We start from the raw sequence: 13,791 nt of genomic DNA, 5'->3' as shown, positions 1-13,791 counted from the left end.
CCAATCACAGTTAGAATCACACCCCTAGGGACACACATAGCCCCTCCCTCTCAAAAAAAAGTTAACCCCTTCACTGCCAGTGTAATTTTACAGTAACAGTGCATATTTATAGCACTGATTACTGTAGAAATGTCACTGGTAACCCAAAAAGTGTCAAAAATGTCAGTCAAGGGTCCGATCTGTCTGCTGCAATGTCGAAGTACCGCAAAAAGAAATCGCAGATCGCCGCCATTACGCGTTAAAAAAAAAACAACAAAAATGACAAAAATCTTTCCCTTTGTTAGTAAACGCGATAACTGTTGCGCAAACCAATCAAAATACGCTTTTTGCAATTTTTTTTACCAAACATATGTAGCAGAAAACAAATTGGCCGAAAATGTTATAAAATTTTGATTTTTACTTTTTTTTGGGGGGGAATTTTATATAAAAAAATGTGAAAAATATTGTTATTTTTGCAAAATTGACGCTCTTTTTTTGTTTATAGCGCATGATCAAAAAATCGCACAGGTGATCAAATACCACCAAAAGAAAGCTCTGTTTGTGGGAAAAAAAGGACGTCAAATTCGTTTAGGTACAGCGTCGCACAACCGCGAAATTGTCCGTTAAAGTCACGCAGTGCCGAATCGCAAAATAGGCCCTGGTCAGGAAGGGGGTAAAATCTTCCGGGGCTTAAGTGGGTAAAGAGGTAATTCTTCCCAATGTCCACAAGTGTAAGGAACATTCATCCCACTGACCATCACACTAATGTATCATGAGTGGTAAATATAGTCATTTTTAGTAGGGGTTCCTTGAGACCTGAAAATTAGTTTAACCACTTGCCTTCTGTGCACTTAAACACCCTTCCCATCCAGGCCAATTTTCAGCTTTCAGCGCTGTCACACTTTGACTGACAATTGCGCGGTCATGCTACACTGTACCCATATGAATTTTATATCATTTTTTTCACACAAATAGAGCTTTCTTTTGGTGGTATGTAATCATCTCTGGGTTTTTTATTTTTTACAAAAAAAAAAGAATAAAAGAATAAATTTTGAAAAAAAAAAAAAAGTTTTTCTTATTTTCTGCGAGTAAATTTTGAAAATAAATTTTTCTCCTTCACTGATGTGCGCTGATGAGGCGGCACTGATGGGCACTGATAGGCTGCACTGATGGGCACTGATGAGGTGGCACTTATGGGCACTGATGAGGTGGCACTTATGGGCACTGATGAGGAGGTACTAATATGCCGCACTGATGAGCACTGATAGGCGGCACTGATAGGCGGCACTGATGAGCACTGATAGGCGGCACTGCTGGGCACTGAGAGGTGGCACTGCTGGGCACTGAGAGGTGGCACTGCTGGGCACTGAGAGGCGGCACTGATGGGCACTGATGGGCCCTGGCGGATGGCACTGATGGACACTGACGGGTGGCACTGATGAGCACTGATGGGCAGCACCATCAGTGCCCATAGTGCTGCCAGTCAGTGCTCATCAGTGCCTAGATGAGCAGGCACTGATGGGCACTGACTGGCAGCACTATGGGCACTGATTGTGGGCATTGATGGGGGGCACTGATGGCGGGCACTGTGGGCACTGTTGGGGGCAATTTGTGTATGTTTTTTTACCTTGCAGTAATCAGGGCACTGGTGATCGGTGCCCTGATTACATTCCTTTGTGTCCCCGGCGGCTGACGGCTCCCCCTCCTTCCTCACACTGCAGGCTCCGTGTGAGGAAGGAGAGCCGGCGATGAGAGATGATCTCATATGTTTACATATGAGATCATCTCTCATTGGATGGTCCGATCACGTGGTGAATGGCCGCTGTGATTGGCCATTAACCACGATCTGTGATCGGCTGTGTCCAAGGGACACGGCCGACACAGATTCTCCCCGATGCACGCTCGCGGGAGCGCGCGGGGAGTCTGCTTCTGGGAGGCCATTTAAAAACGGCCTCCCGAAAATTTGAGTCCGCGCTGCAGCCGTATATAGGCTGTAGCGCGGATGGCAGGTAGTTAAGGTTTCCTCTGTGTTGAAAAGGTTGAGAAAGGCTGCTGTAGAATGTTTGCCAACATGAGAGGACGTGTGGAAGACCTGAACCTAACATTCACCACCTACCCTGTGTCACCAACTGTATCCTACGTGTCATCAATTGTAGTTGAGGCTCGTGGTGCGGTTTAGGGCTTGTGCAGATGGGAAATGCAGCGTGCTTCCAAGTGCATTCCATTTGCATTTGAAATCAGCTTTACACATTTTTGAATCCCAACTGAAGTCCTTCACAGGTGCAGTTGACCCCTTCCAAGCTCAATTAAGCTGTTTTTGTATTCCCATTGACTTATACACTATGTACACGCACATAATCCCCCCCCCCTCCACCAAATGATTTGTACCAGTGCACAAAGCAAGGTCTATAAAGACATGGATGAGCGAGTTTGGGGTGGAGGAACTTGGCTGGCCTGCACAGAGTCCTGACCTCAACCCGATAGAACGCATTTAGCAAGAATTAGAGCACAGCCAGGCCTTCTCATTCACAAATGCGCCTCTGGAAGAATGGTCAAACATTCCCATAGATACACTCCTAAACCTTGTGGACAGACTTGCCAGAAGAGTTGAAGCTGTTATAGCTGCAAAGGGTGGGCCAACTCAATATTGAACCCTACAGACTAAGACTGGGATGCCATTAAAGTTCATGTGTGTGTAAAGGCAGGCGTCCCAATACTTTTGGTATTATAGTATATATTAACCACTTCCGGACCACCCGCCGCCTTTTTACTGCGGCAGTGCGGCCCTCCTGCGCCTACGTCGTGCCAGGCAGCTAGGGGGCGAGCACGCACTGCCAGCAGCGCACTCCCGCCCCCGATGCAGTGGGCAGGCGGCTCCGATTGCCGCCTGACACCCGCGATCGCTCCCAGCTAAGAGAGAACAACAGTCGGCTGTTGTAAACACAGCTGACCGTTCTTCTCCCTGGAATGATCACAGAACCCCTGTGATCCTTCTATATAGGATAACATGTCTCTATGATCATTTCACAAGCCACGCCCCCTCCCACAGTTAGAATCACTCCCCCTAGGTTCACATTTAACCCCTTGATCACCCATGTTAACCCCTTCCCTGCCAGTGTCATTATTACAGTAACAATGCATACTTTTAGCACTGATTACTGTAGTAATGTCACTGGTAACCCCAAGTGTGTCAAAAATGTCAGTTAGGGGTCCGATCTGTCTGCCGCAATGTCGCAGTCCCGCTAAAAATTGCAGATCGCCACCATTACTAGTAATAAAAAAAAACAAAAACAATAAAAATGGTATAAATCTTTCCCGTAGTTAGTAGCTGCGATAACTTTTGCGCAAACCAATCGAAATACGCTTATTGCGATTTTTTTTTTTTTTAACAAAAATATGTAGCAGAAAAAAAATTGGCCTAAAATGTTCAAGTCTCCACTAACCAGATTTTCCACAAAGTAAAGAAAAAATAAAACCAAAAAAAGACTTTAGTATTTTTTTAGTACTTTTAGCAAATTAAAATAAGTAAATAAAATAAAAAAAACCCCTCTCCTCGTTAACACCAAGGTTACGCCATATACGTTGAATGTGCTTGATGATATTTGTGTTTGCTGCGAAAGTATTCTGATTCTTAACAACTGCAAACCTGTGACAATGTCGCTGATGTGCTAATTTCTGTTCTTGCAAACCCGACTTGATCTTATCTAAGGTCCCGTTCAATCCCAATGCACATTTGCCAAGGCAGTGCGGTATCAAGCATTAAGATGTGGATGGTTTGCAGCACCCCTTACAGTAGCGAAAATTAGAGATTACTATTTTTTAACCACTTAAACCCCAGAAGATTTTACCCCCCTTCCTGACCAGGGCCTATTTTGCGATTCGGCACTGCGTGACTTTAACGAACGATTGGGCGGTCATGTGACGCTGTACCTAAACTAATTTGACGTCCTTTTTTTCCCACAAACAGAGCTTTCTTTTGGTGGTATTTGATCACCTGTGCGATTTTAACTTTTTGCGCTATAAACAAAAAAACAGCGTAAATTTTGCAAAAATAACAATATTTTTCACATTATTTTTACATGAAATTCCCCCCCCCCCCCCCCAAAAAAAAGTAAAAATCAAAATGTTTTAACATTTTAGGCCAATTTTTTTTTCACCATTTTTTTGGAAAAAAAAAAAAAAATCGCAAAAAGCGTATTTTGATTGGTTTGCGCAAAAGTTATTGCGTTAACTAACAAAGGGAAAGATTTTTGTCATTTTTGTTGTTTTTTTTTGTAACGCGTAATGGCGGCGATCTGCGATTTTTTTTTGCGGGACTGCGACATTGCGGCGGACAGATCGGACCCTTGACTGACATTTTTGACACTTTTGGGGTTACCAGTGACATTACTACAGTAATCAGTGCTATACATATGCACTGTTACTGTAAAATTACACTGGCAGTGAAGGGGTTAACACTGGCAGGGAGGGGTTATGTGTGTCCCTAGGGGCGTGTTTCTAACTGTGATTGGCTGTGGCTTGAGGTGTAAAAACAGTGATCAACAGTCCTACATAGTAGAACCGTATAATCACCATTCCTACACAGGGGAGAATGACAGGCGGCTTGTTTACATCAGCCGCCTGCCTTTCTCCCTCTCCACCCGACGATTGCGAGCGCAGGGGGTCCGTGACCACGCGGGAGAACTTTTTCCACCTTAACCACTTAAGGATCGCCCACCGCAGTTATACAGCGGCAGGCTGGCCCTCCTGCACAAACCGCCGTAGGTATACATCGGTGGCGCGCCTGCCGCTAGGGGGGCGAGCGCGCGCCGGCGGTGGTGCGCTCCCGCCCCCATTCGGCATCGGGGACTCCGATGCGCGGGGCAGGTGGCTCTGATTGCCGCCTGACACCGGCGATCGCTCCCCGCTGAGAGAGAAGGACGGTCAGCTGTTGTAAACTCTCTTCTCTCTGGAATGATCTTCTATATAGGATCACAGGTCTCTGTGATCATTTCACAAGCCCTGCCCCCATACAGTTATAAACACGCCCCTAGGTACACATTTGATCACCCACAGTGTTAACCCCTTCCCTGCCAGTGTCATTATTACAGTAACAGGGCATATTTTTAGCACTGATTACTGTAGTAATGTCACTGGTCCCCCCAAAAGTGTCAAAAATGTCAGTTAGGGGTCCGATCTGTCCGCCGCAATGTCGCAGTCCCGCAAAAAAATCGCAGATCGCCGCCATTACTAGTAAAAAAAATAAATAAAAATGACATAAATAAATCTTTCCCGTAGTTAGTAGACGTGATAACTTTTGCGCAAACCAATCAAAATACGCTTATTGCAATTTTTTTTACCAAAAATATGTAGCAGAAAACAAATTGGCCTAAAATGTTAAAAAATTTAGATTTTTTTATTTATTTTTGAGAATTTCATATAAAAAAATGCGAAAAATATTGTTATTTTTTCAAAATTGTCGCTCTTTTTTTGTTTATAGCGCAAAAAATAAAAATCGGTGATCAAATACCACCAAAAGAAAGCTCTGTTTGTGGGAAAAAAAAGGACGTCAATTTAATTTGGGTACAGCGTCGCACGACCGCGCAATTGTCCGTTAAAGTTACACAGTGCCCAATCGCAAAATAGGCCCTGGTCTTTGAGCAGGAAAATCCTCCGAAGTGGTTGAAGTGGTTAAGGGAGCCACCTTGCCAGGGTTATTAAAGCGGAGTTCCACCCAAATGTGGATCTTCTGCCCATTTGCTTCCTCCCCCCCTTCGGTGCCACATTTGGCACATTTTAGGGGGGGGGGGGGGGGACGGGTACCTGTTTTTGACAGGTACCCTTCCCCACTTCCGGGAACGGCGCAACAGAGTAGTGAGGTCCCCTCCTCCTACCCTCCGCCACCGAGCCAATCCGAATGCGCAGTGCGCTTCTCGCATGCGCAGTAGGGACCCGCCCCTGAAGCCGCAAGGCTTCACTGCCGGGTCCTCTTACCGGCAATGGCGACGGGAGCACCCGACAGCCGATGGAAACATTGGCTGCGGTGCCGACATCGCTGGACTCCAGGAGAGGTAAGTGTCCGAATATTACAGTATGTGTAGCTGCTGACTTTTCATTTTTGGAGGGGGGGGGGGGCGGAGCTTTCAACTTGCTTAAAGTTTTTCTTTTCTTGAATACACCAATGAGTTTTCCTAATTCTGCAACAGCTGCATGGGGTCCCTAATATTCGATATTTGGTCCTCCCATTTCATTTTTGCTGTTATTTCGCATTATCAGCAATATACTACGGGTGGGAACACCTCTCTTCTAACCCCCTGGTTGCTGCTGGAGTCCATTGAAGATATAAAAAAAAAAAAGAACCCAGCAGGTGACTTCCCCCAGCTGGAAGTGAAATTTCACATTTTGCTGCGACGAGCCAAAAAAAAAAAAAAAAAGAAAACATAAAAATAAAAAAAAAAGAGCACTGAAGGCATGATTTAACAGACGCATTATCTTACTGTTCACTTTTAATGCGTGTGTTTTTTTTTTTTTTTTTGACAACCAAATTCCATCCCTAGCTGCAAGGCCTTATGGGTCGTAGGACACCAATTAAAGCTCCGAGTTTACTTCTGCGCTGCTTTCTGGCATAATGCGTGATGGGAACGTGTGGCGGCATCTGATGCCAGGTGCCAGCAGGCGCGTAGAGCAGGTAGCTAATTCCGAGAACCTTCTCACACTGATACCGCTGTCACCGAGCCGGCGCTGATAGAGTGGAGAGGAGTTGCATTATAATGGGGAGATATTGCCTCCCCTTAGATGACCCATGGTAAAAGCGAGCCGCGAGAATGCGTCAATTAGGATGTCAAGCACGTTACCTTTTGTATCCTTTTCCTTACTGTTCCATTTGAATTTTTTATTTAACAAAACTCATATCTTGGCTGCATTTCATTATTCGTCTTCTAATTCCACTAGAAAACAGTGTTTTCGCTAAATGCAATTTTTCTTAACCACTTCAGCTCCGGAAGGTTTTACCCCCTTAACCGGTTGCCGACCGCCGCAAGTACATATACTGCGGCGGTCAGCCCCGGCCAGGCAAAGTGACGTACCGGTATGTCACTTGCCTGTCACTAGTTTGTGAGCCAATAGCAGGCGAGCGCGCGCCCGCGCCCGCCCCGGCTCGTTCGCTCGGAAGTCCGTGCGTGTGACCAGCAGACCCGATGTCACTCGGCGATCGTCGGTGGAGAGGGAGAAAGGCAGGCGTCTGATGTAAACAAGCCGCCTGTCATTCTCCCCTGTGTAGAAATAGTGATCATACGGTTCTACTATGTAGGACCGTTGATCACTGTTCCTACACCAGTAGCCATGTCCAATCACAGTTAGAAGCACGCCCCTAGGGACACACTTAACCCCTCCTTCCCCAATAAAGTTAACCCCTTCCCTGCCAGTGTCATTTTGCAGTAACAGTGCATATATAGAGCACTGATTACTGCAGTAATGTCACTGGTAACCCCAAAAGTGTCAAAAATTTCAGTCAAGGGTCCGATCTGTCCGCCGCAATGTCGCAGTACCACAAAAAAAAAAAAATCGCAGATCGCCGCCATTACGCGTTTAAAAAAAACACCAAAAATTACAAAAATCTTTCCCTTTGTTAGTAAACGCGATAACTTTTGCACAAACCAATCAAAATCCACTTTTTGCGATTTTTTTTTTTACCAAACATATGTAGCATAAAACAAATTGGCCTAAAATGTTAAGAAATTTAGATTTTTACATTTTTTTGGGGGGAATTTCTTATAAAAAAATGTTAAAAATATTGTTATTTTTGCAAAATTGACGCTCTTTTTTTGTTTATAGCGCAAAAAGTAAAAATCGCACAGGTGATCAAATACCACCAAAAGAAAGCTCTGATTGTGGGAAAAAAAAGGACGTCAAATTCGTTTAGGTACAGCGTCGCACGACCGCGCAATTGTCCGTTAAAGTCACGCAGTGCCGAATCGCAAAAAAAAACCCTGGTCAGGAAGGGGGTAAAATCTTCCGGGGCTTAAGTGGTTAATGACCAGGCCATTTTTTTGCGATTCAGCACTGCGTTATTTTAACAAAAAATTGTGCGGCCGTGCGACGCTGTACCCAAATATAATTGATGTCCTTTTTTTTTTTTCCACAAATAGAGCTTTCTTTAGGTGGTATTTGATCACCTCTGCGGTTTTTACATTTTACGCTATAAACAAAAAAAGAGCAACAATTCTGAAAAAACGCCATATTTTTTTACTTTCTGCTATAAAACATTCCCAATAAAAAAATTTAAAAAAATCATATTTTTTTTTAACAGTTTAGGCCAATTTGTATTCTGCTACATATTTTTGGTAAAAAAAATTCCCAAAAAGCGTATTTTAATTGGTTTGCGCCAAACTATGGGATTGATTTTTGGAATTTTTTTAAAATTTTTTATTAGTAATGGCGTCGATCAACGTCTTTTTAGCGGGACTGCGACATTGCGGCGGACAGATCGGACCCCTAACTGACATTTTTGACACTTTTTGGGGACAAGTGACATTAATACAGCAATCAGTGCTAAATAATATGCACTGTTACTGTATATATGACACTAGCAGGGAAGGGGTTAACACTGGGGGTGATCAAAGGGGTTAATGTATGCCTGTTGGTGCTTCCTCACTGTGGGGGGGGGGGGGGGGAGGGTTCTGTGACAGGCATGTAGAGAGATCGGGGTGTCAGCTCAGCTGAAACTCCTGATCTCTCCCTGCCTGTCTGACAGAAGACTCGCCTGCTTTGTTTACATAAGCAGGCGGGTCTTCTGTCAGTTTCTCTGATGATCGCGGGAGGCCGGCAGCAATCGCCGCTGCTCCTCCTCCCACTGTGTCTAAACACAGCGGGAGCGCAGCTCCGGCGGCGCGTGTGCGCCACCAAGACCTCTTGCACAAAATCACATTGATCTACGTTATTTGGCGCAGCCGAGCCGCCCTGCCGCAGTATATCTGCAGTGGGTGGACGGCAAGAGGTTAAAGGAGAATGGTCATAAGATTAATGCGTTGGCTGCCAGTAATCACTTCCTTCTTAAAAAGTTCCTGCTGTCAGACCAATTATTTCAACAACAATCTTTCTATAAGAATATTCTTTTTATTATTATACAGGATTTATAAAGCGCCAACACTATACGCAGCGATTTACAATATAAAAAGGGAGACAATACAGTTACAATACAAGAGGGTTAAGGGGGCCCTGCTCAGAAGAGCTTACAATCTAATAGGGTGGGGCAGGTGGTGCGAAAGGTTGTAACTGTGGGGAATGAGCTGATGGAAGAGGTAAAAGATTAGTTGGAGGTGTGATTGGCTTTACTGATAAGACAAGTTTTCAGGGATCGCCTGAAGGCAGCTAGGAGAGTAGGAGATAGCAGGACATATTGAGGTAGAGAGTTAAAGAGGATGGGAGAGGCTCTGGAGAAATCCTGGAGCATGGGAGGAGGTGACAAGGGAGCTAGAGAGCAGGGGGTCTTGAGAGGAGCAAAGAGGACAGTTTGGGTGATATTTGGAGACAAGATTGGTGATGTAGTTTGGGGTAGAGTTGTGAATGGCTTGGAATGTTGTGGTTAGTATTTTGCATTTAATTCGCTGGGCGATCGGGAGCCAGAGTAGGGATTGGCAGAGAGGGGTGGCAGACACTGAGTGATTGGTAAGGTAGATGAATCTGGCAGCAGCATTCATGATAGAAAAAATGACAAAAAAGGGCACACAGTGCAAATCGGAATAAATCAAGTGACTGGTGCCAAAATTCTTGTGTAGGTTGGTGAAAACTGTGCAATATTTTGCAAATAAATACATGAATAGTATTCTAGCATTCATGATAGACTAAAGAGTGATTAACCTATGAGGAGAAAGCCTCCCTCCAAAAGCCCTGAGATTGCTGTTGGTGCCGCCATCTTGGATATAATGTCAGCAGCCACAGCAAACTCAGAGCGGTCACTTTATATCAGCCCTTCTCAGCCAGGGTTCCTCCAGAGATTGCTTGGGGTTCCTTGAGCATTGACCGATTGGCCAGAAGGTGGTCACAAATTTCTAGGACCAACACCACTTGGCAGAACCAGGGGCATGGCACCAATAATGTTTCTGATCAGTCATTTCCAACCAGGGTTCCTCCAGAGGTTGGGAAGGGTAACTTGAGCTGTGACCAATTGTCTTCTCATGTGAAGGTGCCCGCATAGTTCTTGGGCCAACACCACCTGGCAGAAGCAAGGGCATGGCACAATATTCTTTCTGATCAGCCATTCCCAACCAGGGTTCCTCCGGAGATTGCTAGGGTTTCCAGGGTTCCTACAGAGGTTGCTAGGGGTTCCTTGAGCTGTGACCAATTGACTTCCCATCTGAAGGTGCCCGCATAGCTCTGGGGCCAACACCACCTGGCAGAAGCAAGGGCATGGCACAATATTCTTTCTGATCAGCCATTCCCAATCAGGGTTCCTCCGGAGATTGCTAGGGTTTCCCAGGTTCCTACAGAGGTTGCTAGGGGTTCCTTGAGCTGTGACCAATTGACTTCCCATCTGAAGGTGCCCGCATAGCTCTGGGGCTAACACCACCTGGCAGAAGCAAGGGCATGGCACAATATTCTTTCTGATCAGCCATTTCCAATCAGGGTTCCTCCAGAGATTGCTAGGGTTTCCAGGGTTCCTACAGAGGTTGCTAGGGGTTCCTTGAGCTGTGACTAATTGACTTCCCATCTGAAGATGCCCGCATAGCTCTGGGGCCAACACCACCTGGCAGAAGCAAGGGCATGGCACAATATTCTTTCTGATCAGCCATTCCCAACCAGGGTTCCTCCAGAGATTGCTATGGGTTCCAGGGTTCCTCCAGAGATTGCTAGGGGTTTCAGGGTTCCTCCAGAGGATGCTAGGGGTTCCCTGAACTATTACCAATTGACCTCCCATCTGAAAGTGCTAACATAGTTCTGGGACAGAATCAGTGGCATGACACCAATAACGTTTCTGATCAGCCATTCCCAACTAGGGTTCAGTGAAAAACCCAAGAGTTCCTCCAGAGGTTTCTAAGGGTTCCTTAAGCTGTTGCTGATCGACTTTCTTTCTGATAGTGCCTTTATACTTCTGGGGACAAGAACTTGGCAGAGCCAGCTATATGACATTAATGATCTGTAAGAGAAGCATTCTGATGAACACTGTAAGAGGAGACATTCTTCTTAATGGCCACAAATGAAAGGAGCATTTTCCCACCGACCACCAAATAATTGGTTTTAGCCTGGGTTCCCCTAGACCTGAAAATTATGTCAAGGGCTCCTCTGGGGTACATAAAAGGTTATGCAAGTAGGTGAGGGGAGGGGGTAGAAGAGCTGGGAAAGCACAGACAGTAATTAATCACCCCTGGAAGAGTAGAGGCTTAGGAAGTGCAAGGAGGGAGGAAGCTATGCTAGGAAATTGACTCTTCCCAGTGTAGTCAAACTAGCAAGTTCAATGTCAAAGGCAGCTCCCTGTCTCTAGCAATGATAGGTGTCTGGCGGGTCTGACATCCAATTATGTGATGACCACTGTGGTGGTCATGTGACTACAGTTTTCACGTGATGAGGCAGACCCTCCTGCCCCCCCCCCCCCACCCCCCGAGCCTAATAATCCACTTAAAGGGATGCCAGTGCTGGGCAGGAAGGGGTTAAAAGGATAAAACATGGGGAAATAAATGCCAATGTACGGCAGGGAGGTTTTTTTTTTTGTTCTGAGGCCTAAAACAGCTTGTCCATCTAAGAATGACCCATCCACAGGGTGACAACACTGCAAAACATTCAAGGTTGTCACCCTGATAAAAGTGGAAAGCCAATGGACCTACTGGCAGGATCAACAATAAGTGCCGGTTCACACTAGTGCGGCTGCGGCGATCGCATGTAATATCGGAGCGCACTGCTCCTTCATTACATGCGATCGGCTGTGCGGTGCGAATTCAGCCATACACTTTGTATGGCTAAATTCGCACTGCACCCGCAGCAAAGTCGCACATGACCCTTATTTTTAGGCGCATCAGGATCGGATCGCACAGTGGTTCACACTTGTGCGATCCATCCTGTGCGAACTGTAAAGATCGCACTGCGATATGCGATCAAACTGGGGGTGTCGTTAACATTTCATTGACACCCCCAGCATATCGCATATGGCAGTGTGAACTGCCAGAGGTGCGTTTGCGATCCGGGAACAGACTGCGAATTCGCAGCCTTCCCGCATCGCATAAGTGTGAACCGGCACTAAAACTATCAACAATAATAACAAAACAATAATAACAAAACAAGATCAACACTGAAGCGATTTTGCATTGTTGTATACTATTGATCGACCGATATCGGTTTTTCGTTGCCGATACCGATATTTTGGCCAATGCATATCGGTATCGGCCGATATGCGCCGATATTTTCGTACATTTAAAAAAATATATATCTATTTTTTTCTTGACAGGTACTCTTGTGGAGGGATCTGGGGAGTCTAAAAGACCCCAAACCCCTCCTCTGCACTTAAAAGCATTCAAAACGCCAAGTTTGGCTGTTTTGAATGCTGTTATTTTTTTAAATCTGGCGCCAGACAGTACCCAGAAGTTATGTCATGACATCACTTCTGGGTTTTTGCATGGAGACCCGATCAGAGCCGAATGCGGCTTTGATCAGGTCTTCAGCGGCCATGCGGGCTGGTTGCCCGGGTCTCCCAGTGGGACGGGAGACCCGGGCGAGCCGCGGATGGCGGCGGGAGGGGGGGGGGGACGTCCCCTTCTGCTCCTTGTGATGACAGCCAAGCGGCTTCTCAGCTGCATCGGTTGTCATTACAAGACAGCCGACCGTCGGCTATGGACGCCGATACCAGGGTGATGTCTCTAGCTGCAGGCATCACTCCGGTACAAGCACTTTCCGAAATATCGGCAATATCGGTCACCTCCGGGGCCAATTCTGATATATCGGGGAAAGTGCAGATCAGCCGTCGATATATCGGCTTTGCCGATATTTGGTCGATCCCTATTGTTTAATAAACTGGACTAAAAAATGTTACAATGTTACTATAGTGGCAGACCAGAGTTCTCCTCTTTAACATTGTAGCCAATGAGGTAAACCGCGTCTCTGCTGCCATTAGTGGCTCCCCCCAGAGGTAGAGCATTTCCTGCCTCTAGGTCCGCGCTGATGAAGGACTATCCCTGCCGCGGACCCAGTAAGGCGTAACTCCCGGCGACAGAGAGGGGCTGACATGATTAATTTCTGCCCAGAGGAGCCCATTATCCGAGGGGGATAAGTAATCCGCTCTGCCAGCTTGCGCTCTATATTGGATAGTTAACCCCCGCCAGTCGGCTGACACCGATGCAATTATTAGGGGGCGACAAGGCCGCCAGCAAAACACTTTACATATGGATGGGCAGATAGAGTAGTTATCTGTTGACAGCAACCAGCACACACAATATAGGTTTTTTTTTATTTATTTTCAGCTCCATGGCGCCACTTTCTAACGGAAAATGGGTCTATTTGCGGCAATCAGCAATGCGCAAAGTGCGTTAAGTTATAAAAGGATCCGTCCTTTACGGGTCTTTGCGCGGCTTTATTGACTGAACCCAAATGTGTTATCTCTCCACTTACATCCTTCCTGCTGAGATGTCTCTGTTCTGGCATGACAGTCCCTCTTCTGAACTCCAGTGTCATTTATAGCTGAGCTCCAGGCAAATCGCTTCAATAAATCACCGGCCACTTTATTAGGTACACCTGTTCAATGGCTTGGTAACACAAATTGCTATTCAGCCAATCACATGCCAGCAACTCAATGCATTTAGGCATTTAGACATAGTGAAGATGACTTGCTGAAGTTCAAACCGAGCATAA

The 13,791-nt window shown here is 45.9% G+C and overlaps 1 protein-coding gene and 1 long non-coding RNA gene across 4 annotated transcripts in view; one reads left to right on the top strand and one right to left on the bottom strand.

The window, feature by feature from the left end:
• Positions 1 to 13,791, bottom strand: part of SDK2 (sidekick cell adhesion molecule 2) — a 913,491-nt gene that overhangs the window by 261,429 nt on the left and 638,271 nt on the right. The window lies entirely within an intron of this gene.
• Positions 5,040 to 13,791, top strand: part of LOC309566616 — a 403,012-nt gene continuing 394,260 nt past the window's right edge. Inside the window, exon 1 of the long non-coding RNA XR_014225887.1 lies at positions 5,040 to 5,211. This is a non-coding gene — a long non-coding RNA (uncharacterized lncRNA). The remainder of the gene's footprint in view (positions 5,212 to 13,791) is intronic.

Source organism: Pelophylax lessonae (assembly GCF_965119305.1).
Source record: "Pelophylax lessonae genome assembly, chromosome: 11".
Classification (NCBI taxonomy): domain Eukaryota; kingdom Metazoa; phylum Chordata; class Amphibia; order Anura; family Ranidae; genus Pelophylax; species Pelophylax lessonae.
Note: the sequence above shows the minus strand (reverse complement) of the source record. Positions and strands in the feature narration are given on the sequence as shown.